The sequence below is a fragment of the Oryctolagus cuniculus genome, chromosome 1, assembly GCF_964237555.1.
Source record: "Oryctolagus cuniculus chromosome 1, mOryCun1.1, whole genome shotgun sequence".
Classification (NCBI taxonomy): domain Eukaryota; kingdom Metazoa; phylum Chordata; class Mammalia; order Lagomorpha; family Leporidae; genus Oryctolagus; species Oryctolagus cuniculus.
Window position 1 is genome coordinate 86,411,148 of NC_091432.1, and position 13,879 is coordinate 86,425,026.

Below are 13,879 nucleotides of genomic sequence, written 5' to 3' on the forward strand. Positions count from 1 at the left end.
TTTTCCCAATGCTCTCTAATAATTTGATAGTATCAGGTCTAACATAGGAGTTTTGCTTCATACTTCTGCTTGTGGAGACCCAGTTTCTCAGCACCATTGTTTAAATAGACTGTCCTTGCTCCTTTGTCAAAGATAAGTTGGTTGCAGATGCTTGGATTGATTTCTGGCATTTCTATTATGTTCCATTGGTCTATTTTTGTTGTTGTTGTTTTTGTATCAGTACTAGGCTGTTTTAATTATAAATGCCTTGTAGTATGTCCTGAAATCTAGTATTGTGATGCCTCCAGCTTTGTTTTTGTTGTATAAGATTTCTTTAGCTTTTCAGGGTCTCTTATGTTTTCATATAAATTTCAGCATCATTTTTTCTTTATCTGAAAAGAATGTATTTTGATTGATAACACATTGAATCTGTATATTGCTTTTGGTGGTATGGACATTTTGATGATACTGACTCTTCTAATCTATGAATATGGAAGATTTTCCCATTTTTTATTATCTTCTTCTATCTCTTTAATATTTTGTAATCCCCATCCTATAGATCTTTGACATTCTTGGTTAAATGTATCTCAAGGTATTTGATACTTTTTGTAGCTATTGTGAACGGGATTAATCTTAGGAGTTCTTTCTCAGTCATGGAATTGTCTGTGTATACAAAGGCTATTGACTTTTGTGTGTTGATTTTATATCCTGCTACTTACCAAACTCTTCTATGAATTCCAATAGTCTCTCTTAGTGGAGTCTTTTGGATCCCCTATATATAGGATCATGTCATCTGAAAATAGGGATATTTTTATTTCCTCCTTTCCAATTTGTATCCCTTTAGTTTCTTTTTCTTGCCTGATGGCTCTGGCTAAAACTTCCAGGACTATAGTGAATAGCAATGATGTGAGTGGGCATCCTTGTCTGGTTCTGAATCTTACTGGGAGTGCTTCCAACTTTTCCCTATTCAATACAATGCTAGTTGTGAATTTGTCATAAATTGCCTTGACTGTATTGAGAAATTTTCCTTCTATACCCAATTTTCTTAGAGTTTTCATCATGAAAGGATGTTGTATTTTATTAAAAGCTTTCTCTGTATCTATTGAGAAAATATTATGGTTTTCTTCAATTTGTTGATGTGATGTACCACATAGATTGATTGCAAATGTTGAGCCATCCCTGAATTCTGGGGATAAATTCCACTTGGTCAGAGTGGATGATCTTTCTGAAGTGTTTTTGTATTTGATTGGATAATATTTTGTTGAGGATATTTGCATCTATGTTCATCAGGGATATTGGCCTGTAGTTCTCTTTTTCTGTTGCATCCTTTCCAGGTTTGGTTATTAAGGTGATGCAGGCTTCATAGAAGGTGGTTAGGAGGATTCCCTCCTTTTTGATTGTTTGGAATAGGTTGAGAAGAACTGGAATTAGTTCTCCTTTAAATGTCTGGTAGAATTCTGCAATGAAGCCATACAGTCCTGGGGTTTTCTTTGTTGGGAGGGTCTTTATTACTGATTCAATCTCTGTATTAACTATTGGTCTGTTTAGATTTTCTATATCTTCATGACTTTATTTTGGTAGATTGTATCTTTCTAGGAATATATCCATTCTTTCTTGGTTTCCTAGTTTGTTGGTATACAGCTCTTTGTAATAATTTCTGATAATTCTTTTTATTTCTGTGGTGTCTATTGTTATATATCTGTTTTCATCTCTAATTTTATTGATTTGGGTCTTTTACTTATCTTTTTCGGTTAGTTTTATCTATGGTGTATCACTTTTGTTTATTTTTTCAAAAAAAAAAACTCAGTTTTTCATTTCACTGATCTTTTGTATTTTTTGCTTCAAATTTGTTTATTTCTTCTCTAATTTTAATTCTTTATTTCTTCCTACTAGTTGTGGGTTTGGTTTGGTTGTTTTGATATTCTAGGTCCTTTGATGTATTGATAGCTCATTTATTTGGTACCTTTCCAATTTCTTCATGTAGGCACCAATTGCTATGAACTTTCCTCTTAACACTGCTTTAGCTATATGCTATTGGTTTCGATATGATGTATTGTCACCTTCATTTGTTTCCAGAAATTTTTTCATTTCTTTTGTAATTTCTTCTATGACCCACTATTCATTCAGGAGTATGCTGTTCAGTCTCCATGTGTTTACATATGTTCTAGGGATTCATGAGTTGTTGATTTCTAGCTTCATTCCATTGTGTCTAGAAGATGCATGAAGTGATTTTGATTTTTTTTGAATTTGCTGAGACTTGCTTTGTGGCCTAGTATATGGTCTATCCTAGAGAATGTTCCATGCACTGATGAGAAGAATGTATACTTTGCCACTGTGGGGTGAAAAGTTCTGTAGATATCCATTAGGTCCATTTGGTCTATAGTGTCAATTAATTCTGTTTCCTTGCTGATTTTCTGTCTGGTTGATCTGTAATCCTGACTTTCAAATAAATAAATAAATAAATCTAAAAAAAAGAGACTTGGACTTTATCTCATCATTCTCTTCTGACCTGTAGGGTTTCTGATGAGAAGTCAGCTGTGAGTCTAATTGGAGAATCTCTTAAAATAATCTGGCATTTCTCTCATGCCAATCTTAGAATCTTTTCTTTATGTTTTATTGTGGAAAATGTGACTACAACGTGTCATGATGAGGGTCTTTTCTGGTCATGTCTGTTCAGAGTTCTATGTGCTTCCTCTACTTGTACATCTGCTTCTTTCTCCAAATTAGGGAAGTTTTCTGTAATTATTTTACTAATTACATTTTCTATTCCTTTCTCTCTCTCCACTTCTTTAGGAACTCCTAAGACCCATATGTTGAGTAGCTTGATAGTATCCCATAGATCTCCAAAACTGTTTTTAAGTTTTCTATTTTCTTCTTGCCTTTTTTTTTTTTTGTCTGACTATAGGATTTCCAAAGATTTGTCTTCTAGATCAGATATTCTTTCTTCTGCCTCATCAAGTGTGCTGTTAAGACTTTCTACCACATTTTTACTTGATCCATCGAATTATTCATTTCTAAAATTTCATTTTGATTTCTTTTTATATTCTCAATTTCCTGGGAAAAATTTTCATTCATGTCATGTATGGTTTTATTTTGTTCACAGATTTGCTTCTGATTTTTTTTGAGTAACTCTATGAATAATTTTTCTAAATTCCATTTCTGGCATTTCCTTCATCTCTTCATTCTCACATTCTAATATTGAAATGTTGTGTTCCTCTAGGAACACACTAGGCATGGTGACTTCCTTATTCTTGCTTCTTGAATTTCAACTGTTATTTTTTGGCATTTGTGGGGTTGAGTTTTAATTTTTTCTTCTGTTGGTTTTTATCTTTGGGGTTATGCTTCTGTGGCTTCATGGAATGTCTGCCCTTTCAGTGAATACCAGGAGGTGTGAGGTGGGTGTGGCCCCAGGGCTGTGGTCAATGCTATAGAGTGAGGCAGGTTTCCAGGGTAACACCCAGGTTGGGCATGGTAGAGCTCCAAAGCTGAATACAGCCCTTTTTGAAAACTATTTGTCAGTGGCTTAGAAACTTGCATACACATCTATTTCTAGCAATTCTATTCCTAGGTATTTAACCTAGTTTGTAATAATCAAGAGTTGTGAATAATCCATGTGCCTCTGAACAGATAAGGAACAACTCAATTATTAAAATATTATTCAGCAATAGAAAGGAATGGACTGCTGGTGTGTAAAACAAAATAGATGGATCTCATGTGTGTCAAGTTGGGCAAAAAAAAAGCCAGATCCAAGTGAAAATATATTGCATGAATCCATTTATATGTGCTCCAACAACAGGCTAAACTAAGCAGCGTCCATGGAAGTTACAAAGTGTTGCCCCTTGGGGAGTGGGGATTGACTGGGAAGTTCTAGGTGTGAGAGAATGCAACGGGGTTGTGGGAATGTCCTGTGTCTCATTCGGGGTGATAGTTGCATGAATATATTCATTTAAAACTCATTGAAGTGAAGACTTAAGATCTATGCTTAAGAAATCTGAATAAGAGCCAACACAGAAGCACATGAAAAAGTGGGATAATAAACATCATAAAGCCAGATCTTTAAAAAAAAAAAAGTATTTATTTATTTGAAAGATAGGGAGTGGAGAGCAAGAGAGATAAGGTGGGGGGGAGAAACTTCTATCAATGGTTCACTCCCCAAATGGCCTCAACGTTCAGGGCTGGGCAGGCCAAAGTCAGGAGCCTAGAAATCCATCCTGATCTCCCACATGGGTGGCAGGAACACAAGCACTTGGGCCATCTTCTGCTTCTTTCCCAAGTGTACTAGCAGGGAGCTGGATCAGAAGTGGAGGTCCTGTGTTATCCGTCACTGAGTGCTGGTGAAGGTGTTCAGGGAGGATCTTCTGCTTTCTCATAATAGCATAATCAGACCTGTGGAGTGAGGTTATAGATGGCTACAGAAGTGCCCATGGTCAGGGGCTGTGTAGGAGATGCTCTGCCTGCCTCCTGTAGGGGCCTCTGATGTAAGACAGATCTTAGGACAGTGGGTTAACTGAAGAAGAAGTGAGACTTGCTGTTGGCCAAGGAAGACAGCCAGTCCTGTGGGTGGCATTCAAGGGGTACAGACAGTTCTGTTGTAGCTGGAGTTATGTCTGTAACACCTGAAGTCAAAAGGTGTCCATATTGATAGTGGAGGACACATGGAAGCAGTTGTTGCTGCTCTTCTGGATTCTCAGGTTGGCTGCCATCTACTGGAGGTACTGTGGTTAAGCGTAGTCCCAAGTGTAGACTGCTTTCTCCTGTGAGCTCTCCTACCACATTGTCTCTGCGACTTGGCATTTCTGCCCTTCTTGGCACTTTGGGGCTCCCATCAGCAAACTGGTATCAAGTGACCTGTTCTAAAATGGTGAGTGTGATGAACTGAGCCACATTTCCCTGGGCCTCAGCCACTCCCTGCATTGTCACCGGGCTGTGAGGCAGCCTTTCCTGGCACGGCTCCAGAGCTGCAGAGGTTTGTCCTCCCTCACCACCAAAGGGATGGTGACTCCCAGCAAAGTCTCACTCCACCAGTCCACTAAAAATGACCTTAAACCCTTGGGATGAGAAATTCTACATAGACGATTACTGTGGATAGTAATAGTCTCTCTTTATTACTTCTTCCCCATTGCCTCCTGCATAGCCTGTTTTTTTTTCTTTTAATGGTGCAGTAAATAAACAATGATGCTGTTGATGTGATTCTATATTTTCTCTCCATTCACAAACCAAACCCATCCACATGCTTGTTATGTATGTTTCATGAGTCCTCTAGATCAAGCACAAGTCCAAAGATATAGTTTTATATTATTTCTATTATTTCTATTTCTATTCTACCATTGCCCTCATCACTATCCCCACACACCTATCCATTACTTTGTTTAAAAAAAATTAATATGCTTTATTTTTAGAGCATTTTACAGCAAAACAGAATAGAAGTAGGTTCCTGTAGACCCCTTCCTGCCACATGTACATAGCCCTCCTCCCATTATCAACATTCTCCCACCACAGTGGTACATTTGTTACCCTTAGTGAACATACATTTTGCCTCATTATCACCCAAAGCCTTTAGTTAACAATAGGGTTCACTCCTGGTGATATACCTTCTAGGGGTTTGGACAAATGTGTGTTTGATGGTAGGTACTCACCCTTATAGTATCACACAGAAAAGTTTCACTGCCTAAAAATGTCTGTGCTCCATCATTAGGTTCCTCCCTAACTCTCAATCTTTTTACTGCTGCCACAATTTTGACTTCTAAAGAATATCATATGGTTGAGATCATATAATATATAATCTTTTGAGATTGGCTTCTTTCACCTCATAATAGTTTAAATTTCCTTTATGTATTGCAGCTTGACAGGTCATTTCTTTTTATTACTAAATATTATACCATTGTATTTTGTTCTACAGTTTATCATTTCATATATTGGAGGACATCTTGGTTGCTTCTACATTTTGGAAATTATGAATACAAATGCTATCTCTATGGACAGGTTTTGTATGGATGAATGTTTTCAATTCATTTGGACAAATATTAGTGTGCTTGATTCCTGGATAAAGCAAATATGGTGAGAGTATGTTTAGTTTTGTAAGAAATTAACAAACTGTCTTATACCATTACTTTTAATTTTTGTTCTCATGATCTACCCACGTATTTGCACAAAAGGTTATCACATTTATTTGCAAATTCCACTTCTTGTCATGTTTGGCCCTGTTGTGTTGTTACTGGGCAAGGCCAAGGTATCATAAACAGTCAGGAACCAGAAGAGCTGATCTTTCTTCAGACTTCCTCATTGGCTTGTTGAGTAAATGTTGGCTCTTATTATTACATATAAGCCCAAATTTGTGAGATGCACAGTAGAAACTGTAGTTAAATGCAACACTTTCTGGTGTACAGGTATTAAGACTCCCCTAAAGTTTACAAAAATGTTTTCAGTTATGGGTTCTGTCTGAATACCTGGCACATGGAATTATTCATAAAGTTTAACCATTACACTCTCTCTTTTTTTGTATGTTTAAGCAGTCCTTTCCATATATTTAGAAATAATTTCACAATATTTATTTCACTGGGTTGTGGCCATATATGGATTCAAAATTTTTTCAGTGTTTGTTTTACCTATCATAACTTTAAATAGAAAACCACTGACAGTTGCTAGGTACTGGTTTCAGAGATAAGTGGGAAGGAAACCAGTTTGAGTTGAACAGAACCTTTGTGAGGAGCAAACTCTGTTCCAGCAGTCTGGCTGACCCCACTCTGCTCAGCATCCTCTCAAACAGAAATACATAGCATTCTCCTATTGCTCCTTGTTGCCACTGTGACCTGTTATGACTACGAGGCATGGCTACCTGCAGTGACTGTTGGGCTAATGCCTGGAGCTCTTCTCACTAATCAGCATTTTCTGGATGTTATGGAGATGAGCATTTTCAGGGAGGAAAAAGTGGGGTCACAAGTAAGCTTTACAGGAAAGGGTGCCCTTATCAGAGGTGACACCCCCAGGAAAATGCTTTATTAGTACTTCTGGGTTTCTTCATTTTCTTACCTCATCTCTAGTACCCTGATATTCAGTACCTTTAGTTCCTAGTTGTCTGGGGTCCATTGCCCTCCAAATAACTATATCCAAGTCGATAGAGCACCTTTTATCAAAATCTTTTTTCTCTGTCCCATCCTTCAGAGCCTCTTCTTGAAAGATTCATATTGTGCCTGTCTGTGTATTACGGGTCCATTCATTCTTTCATTCATTCATCAAATGGTTACTGAGAATATACTGTGTACTAGGTACTGTCTTTGGAATTCAGTACACAGCAGTGAAAAGAAAGTTTTAACTCACTTGTAGTTTGTAGTCTCATTATAAAGAGTAACAAATAGTGGTTAAAGAGTGACAGGAGCTGCTATATTTGACGGGGAAGTCCTCCACAGGATGTGGTGTTCCAGTGAGCCATGTGGATGTGGGAGATAGCCATCATTTTGGGTAGAGTGACAGCAAGTGCAAATGCCCTGAGGAAGGAGCATGTGCCACAGAACAGCCAAGAGGCTGGCATGTGGGAGGAAGGAGTAAGAGCCAAAGCTGGAGTCTAGATGGGGGGAGGGGGGTGGTACAAATGTCTTTACCCATTTAATGCATTCTCTTTCAGAAAACCACTAAGTGGGTGGAGTGGTTGGTGTTTTCAGTAAGATAGGGGTGGAGGAACTGGGGGACAGCAGAGCCTCTGAAAGCAGTCATAACTCACAATCAACGCTCCAGTTAGTTCTCTTTCCAGCTGCAAATCCTATGAAAGCATGAACTATAATCTTTGCTTCTCTGCTGTAGCAGCTAAGGTGTCATGTGTCTGACTCATGCTAGGTACATCATAATTGTGTTGAATTCAACTGGGCTTTAGCAGGTACAGCAGGTACCTGACATTCACTGAGTTAACAACACCTATTTCAGCTGTTTATGAGTAACCCAAAATCAATGATGTGCAAGTCAATCGCTTGGAATTTTGCTGAGGGTCATATTTGAATATGGAGAGAACTATGACACAAGTGTGAGGGGAGGAGACACTTAGTTTCTGTGGAGCTTACAGTAGGAATTCCCTGGAAAAGCAGCTACCAGGAGAGAATTCAGGAATGAGAGCCAGGCAGTAGATTTGGGGTGGGAGGGTATACACAAGAGAACTCTGACTCCAGGTAAGTATGATACGTAAAAAAAGCCTCCACGAGGAGTAGAAATTTGCAAAGATCTCAGGATCCATTCTTTGTGAACGCCAAGGGTGTATTGAATAAGCTTCTCCTACATGGGAAACTCCTTAGCCACTAAATGAACTAACCCTTATTCTCCTGTGATGACTGTTCTTATACGTGATCATCTAGGATTCTAAGGACTTTATTTAACCTACAGTTTATCTCATTGATTGAATCAAATTGATATGATTTATCTTATTTTTTTCTGTATGGTGAGGACGGAGAAAATATTATTGAGCAAATGAAAAATTGAGCAGAGCCATCAATAGAAATGAAAACAGGCTAACATCATTAGAAATAACTATAACAAATAAATTATCCCTACTATGGCATTATTTTTCACATTAATTAATTTTGTTTAAAGATTTATTTATTTATCTGAAAGGCAGACTTACAGAGAGAGAGGGAAGCAGAGAGAGAGAGAGAGATCTTCCATTCCCTGGTTCATTTTCCAAATGGCTGCAATAGCCAGGCAGGACTGAGCCAGGCCAAAGCCAGGAGCTAGGAGCTCCCTTTGGCTCTCCTATGTGGATGCAGGGGCCCAAATACTTAGGCCATCTTCCACTGCATTCCCAGGTCCATTAGCAGGGACTTGGATTGGAAGAGGAGCATCCAGACTTGAGCCAGTGTCCATATGGGATGCTGGTGTCACAAGCAGCAGCTTAACCTGCTATGCCACCACATCTGCCCCACATTAATTAATTTTTAGAATAATATATCCAATTATAAGCTGGAGGTAACTTGAAAAGATAACTTCAAGAGATAACCTGAAGAATCAGAGGATAAATTCTGTCTCTCATTCCATCAAAAGACTCCATTCACTCATTCAACAATTGTTGCTAAGCACTCTCTCCACACTGGGCACTGTGATAGATGCTAAGAATGGAACGTAATCCAGAGTTTGCAGTCTCCTGGGATGGAAACAAAGACAGGTGATTAGGCAATTTCCCTATGGTACCATATTTTACTGGGAAACCATAGAAATGTACCATCTTGAGGGTGCAGCCAGCTTGGAGTACAAGGCCAGAGACACAAGAGCTCTCAGAGCCATTTTATTCCAGCCTTGGGCTCTTGACAACTTTCTTAATCACTTCTTCCCAATTTGGCAATTATTTATGCTTCCCTCCACCCCTTTTTTTCAAAAGATGTTATTTTTGGTGCTGGCTCTGTGGTATAATAGGCTAAGCCTCTCCCTGTGGTGCTGACATCCCATATGGGTGCCAGTTCATGTCCCAGCTACTCCTCTTCCAATCCAGCTCTCTCGTTATGGCTTGGGAAAGCAGTGGAAGATGGCCCAAGTGCTTGGGCCCCTGTACATGGGGGACCAGAAAGAAGCTCCTGGCTCCTGGTGTCAGCCTGGCCCAGCCCTGGCTGTGCGGCCATTTGGGTAATAAACCAGAGGATGAAAGACCTTTCTCTCTGTTTCTCCCTCTCTTTGTCTGTACCTCCCAAATAAATAAATAAATCTTTAAAAATATATTTTATTTGTATTTGTTTGAAGGGAAGAGAGAAGGACAGAAGAAGGACAGAGAGAGAGAGAGAGAGAGAGAGAGAGAGAGGTCTTTCATCCACTGGCTCACTCCCCAAATGCCTGAGCCAAACTGAAGTCAAGAGCCTGGAACTGCATCCAAGTTTCTCAGGTGGGTGGCAAGAAGTCAAGCACTGAGGTCATCACCTACTGCCTCTACAAGGCAATAAACAAGAAGCTGGATCAGAAACTGAGGTACATTCCTGCCACCCACATCAGAGACTCCATTGAGGTTCCTGCCTCCTGGATTCAGCCTGGCCCAGTGCCAGTTGTTGTAGGAATTTGGGGAGTGCACTAGTGGATGGAGGAATCTCTCTCTCTGTCTCTCTCTCACTCTGCCTTTCAAACAAATAAACAGTTTAGAAAGCATAACTTTAGCATACTGTTGGTCAGGGAGAAACACAACAACAGAGTGTAACTATGATTGATGTTTTTATTATCATTTTCATAGTAATATATCACTGCTTTTATTATTTCATGGTACTTTCAGACTTAGAGGTGACAAACCTGCTGTCTTCCCTACTGTGGCCCTTGGAAAGAGACAGAGCATAGAGCTCTAGCGCCTTGTCTCTCAAAGTGTGTCTCAGGCATCCTACAAGCTTGTTAGAAATGCACCAACTCCTGCCCAGATCCGTGACTCAGAGTCTAGATCCCAGGTGAGTCATGGGCAAGTTCAAATCTGAGAAGCACTGCTCTAAGGAGAGCTAGAACTACTTCTAGCACTGTTTCTCAATCCATTGGAATCATATTCGAAACCTCGATGCCTGGTTCCCTACCCTCATCCCCCAGAAATTTTGTTGTAATGGGCTAGAGTACAAAGTGTAGAGGCTCCCTAGGTGGCAGTAACATGCACTCAAGGCTTACAAGCCTACTGCCAGCAATTTGTCCTTGGAGAGTTGGGCTGCAGGGCATGATGGGAGTTTAGTTTCTTCAGCCACAGCCAGTGAAAGTTCTGGTTTGTTTTCCAAAAGCAAGTATAAGGGGACACAAAGAGGACACATTCTTCTCTCCCCACCCCCACCATTCCCCAGTCGTCATTCCAGCCAGCCAGTCATGTGCCAAGGCCCAGTGCCAGCTTCTTGGCCAACGTTCCTGTTTCTCTCTGCTGCAGTTTGCACCGTCAGGCTGTATTGCCTTGCCCTGTCTATCTCACTTGATCACTGTGCTGATCATACTGAGCTTTTCTGCAGTGGGAGTTTGTATTTCTTTAAAATGAGAGTCATCTCACTTCTCCCAGAGGCTACTGGGTTGGAGAATACCAGGAAAGATCTCCACCTCCTCTCATGTCAGACCTTAACCTCGGTGGAAAATCCAAATTCCCAGGAAGTTACCTAAGTGAATGCTGCTGTGAGGATGATGGCACATGTCTCACCGTAAGAGGTAGATGCTCCCAGAGGGGGCAGCTGACTGTTAATGTGGGGATGAGGGTCACGTGGCTGTCATTTACTGACTTTTCATGAGAAGCAGCAAACCTGGAATTTTATGAAAAATCATCCGATTTTTCAATGTTGACAGATAATTCAAGAATTTTAAAAAGCCCTGCAGCCAAAAAAAAAAAAAAATCTCCAGAGGCCAGAGCTGGCTCATGGATCTTGGAGGCATTCCCCATGCTCTAAATAGCTCATTTGAGCTGCCAACTTTCCCCCAAGCAATAGCAGCTAACCTAAATGATCTGTGCTTTGGGCACTGGTGGAAAAGGTAAGAGACACTTGGAATCTTCTGAGTCATGTAGTGAAAGGTTTTTGGTTGAGGGGAGTCGTTCTGGGCATATTAGTTGAATAGACCCTGTGCCATGGGCACACCTTCCATACGGCCAGGCTCAAGCAGGACTTGTTCTATCCTCTATGCATCCTTCAGGGTCTCAGTGGACTCCTGCATGATCTGGAATCAAACAGTGTAGGAGTTGTGTAGAACATGCCGTGTCTCCCTGGGACCACAGAAAGAGGGAAAGCCTGCTGTCCTCCCTCTCCTCCCTCCCGTATCCTCTCCCCTCCCATGCATAACAGACAACCCCATCTTTGACAGAACTCCTTGTTTGATGCTGCCACATCTCTGCTAGTGACCAAACGCTTCTCCCTCAATATTCTCTTTATACAAGATGATGTGACTTGTGTTTGTTACTAATATTAGATTTGCAACAGATGCCCTCATTGTTGGGCCCTGGGCACACACAGGGCAGATTAATAATCCAAAGACAAAGGCCTCAAATGTCCAGAAGTTGCTGCAAGGGATGGGGGCTCACATTCTGTCGGGCAGGGGAAGGGTCGGACCTGTGAGAGACCCAGGGACTGAGCCCAGAGATCCACGTTCATGAAAATGTAAGTAGAATTCCTGGGGTGAGGGAAGAGCGGGTATAAAGCACCAAGAGGAGGCATCTTCATGTGGACACAAGCAGTGATATCCAGAAATGTGCTGAAAATGGCAGTCACCTATCACATCAGAGGCCAAAATTAGGACCCGGGGTAACCAGATAGCAAGATTAAGAGGTCAGTGGGTATTTCTTTCTTTCTCTTTAAAAGTATTTCACAGGAAGTGGTGGGGCAAGGGTAAGAGAGAGAGGGAGAGGCAAAATGAATTCCCATCTTCCAGTTCACTCCCAAATGCCCACACTGGCCAAGACTGGACTCAGACAAAGCTGGGAGCTGAGAACTCAAATCAGGTACCCAATTACTTGAACTATCACTTCTGTCCCCCCAGGGTCTGCATTAGCAGGAAGCTGGATTCAGGAACCAGAGCCAGAAATGAACCCAGGTCATCCATGTGGGATGTGGGTGTTTAAACACCTGTCCCAGTCAGTAGATATTTCAGTGGCTGAGGCCAGTGTCATGGTTCTTTCTGCTCCTTTCCACTTTTCTCAATAATGTATTTGAGACAGACCCGAAGAGGGTAGTTACAAACTGTGAACATTCTGGCTCTAATAAAAAACCCCTAGGACTTTCTTTCCCCCTCTCTTGTCTTTACCATGCCCTCTTTCACTTCTGCAAGATAATCTAAGTGTTTCTCAACAGTCAATGAGTTTTGTTGAGCCCTTGTGAAAGTCAGTGTCATACACTGACAGATAGAAGGTGTCTCCTTGTCTCTGTGACCTCCAACACACTGCTACAGGTAAACAGACATTGTTCTTTAAGATTTATTTATTTTATTTGAAAGTCAGAGTTACACACAGAGAGAAGGAGAGGCAGAGAGAGAGAGAGAGAGAAAGAGAGAGAGAGAGAAAGGTCTTCCATCCTCTGATTTACTCCCCAGTTGGCCGCAACGGCCGGAGCTGCACCGACCCACAACCAGGAACCAGGAGCTTCTTCCGGGTCTCCCACACAGGTGCGGGGGCCCAAGGACTTGGGCCATCTTCCACTGCTTTCTCAGGCCATAGCAGAGAGCAGGATCGGAAGAGGAGCAGCCAGGACTAGAACCGGCACCCATATGAGATGCCAGCACTGCAGGCAGCGGCTTTACCTGCTACTCTACAGTGCCGGCCCCAGACGTTATTTTTAATGAGCATTTTCTTTCCCCGCAGTAGTCCTAGTGCTAGTGCCTTGAAAAATTGCCTGGCTGGCACTTTGGTGTCGGGGGTAAAGCTGCAGCCTACAGTGCCGGCATTCCATATGAGCAACAGTTCGAGTCCCAGATTCTCCACCTTCGATCCAGCTCCCTGCTATAGCCTGGGAAAACAGTGGAAGATGCCCCAAGTCCTTGGGCCCCTGCACCCGCATGGAGATCTGGGAGAAGCTCCTGGCTCCTGATGTCAGTCTGGCCCAGCCCTGGCTGTGCAGCCATTTGGGGAGTAAAACAGAGGATGGAAGATCTCTCTCTTTCTCTCCCTCTCTGTCTGTCTGACTCTGCCTGTCTGACTCTGCCTCTCAGTAACTTTCATATAAATAAATAATCTTAAAAAAAGAAAGAAAGAAAGAAAGAAAAACTGGTCTTGGTTAAAGTCAGTGAATCAAGGTCAGTTGGTCTCAGGATTTTGTCAGGAAAGTTCAATGCTTTAAAGCCCTATCTTGGTTTGGAGTTGAATCATTAAGTGAACTCTGCATCTTGCCCATTTATAAATTATTTAATCTTTCTGCAAATGACAAAAAAAAAAAACTAAAATACTTGCCTAGAAAGTCCAGAATTTCAAAATTGCATTTTCATCCCCAAATCAAAGTCTGGTCATCTGCTT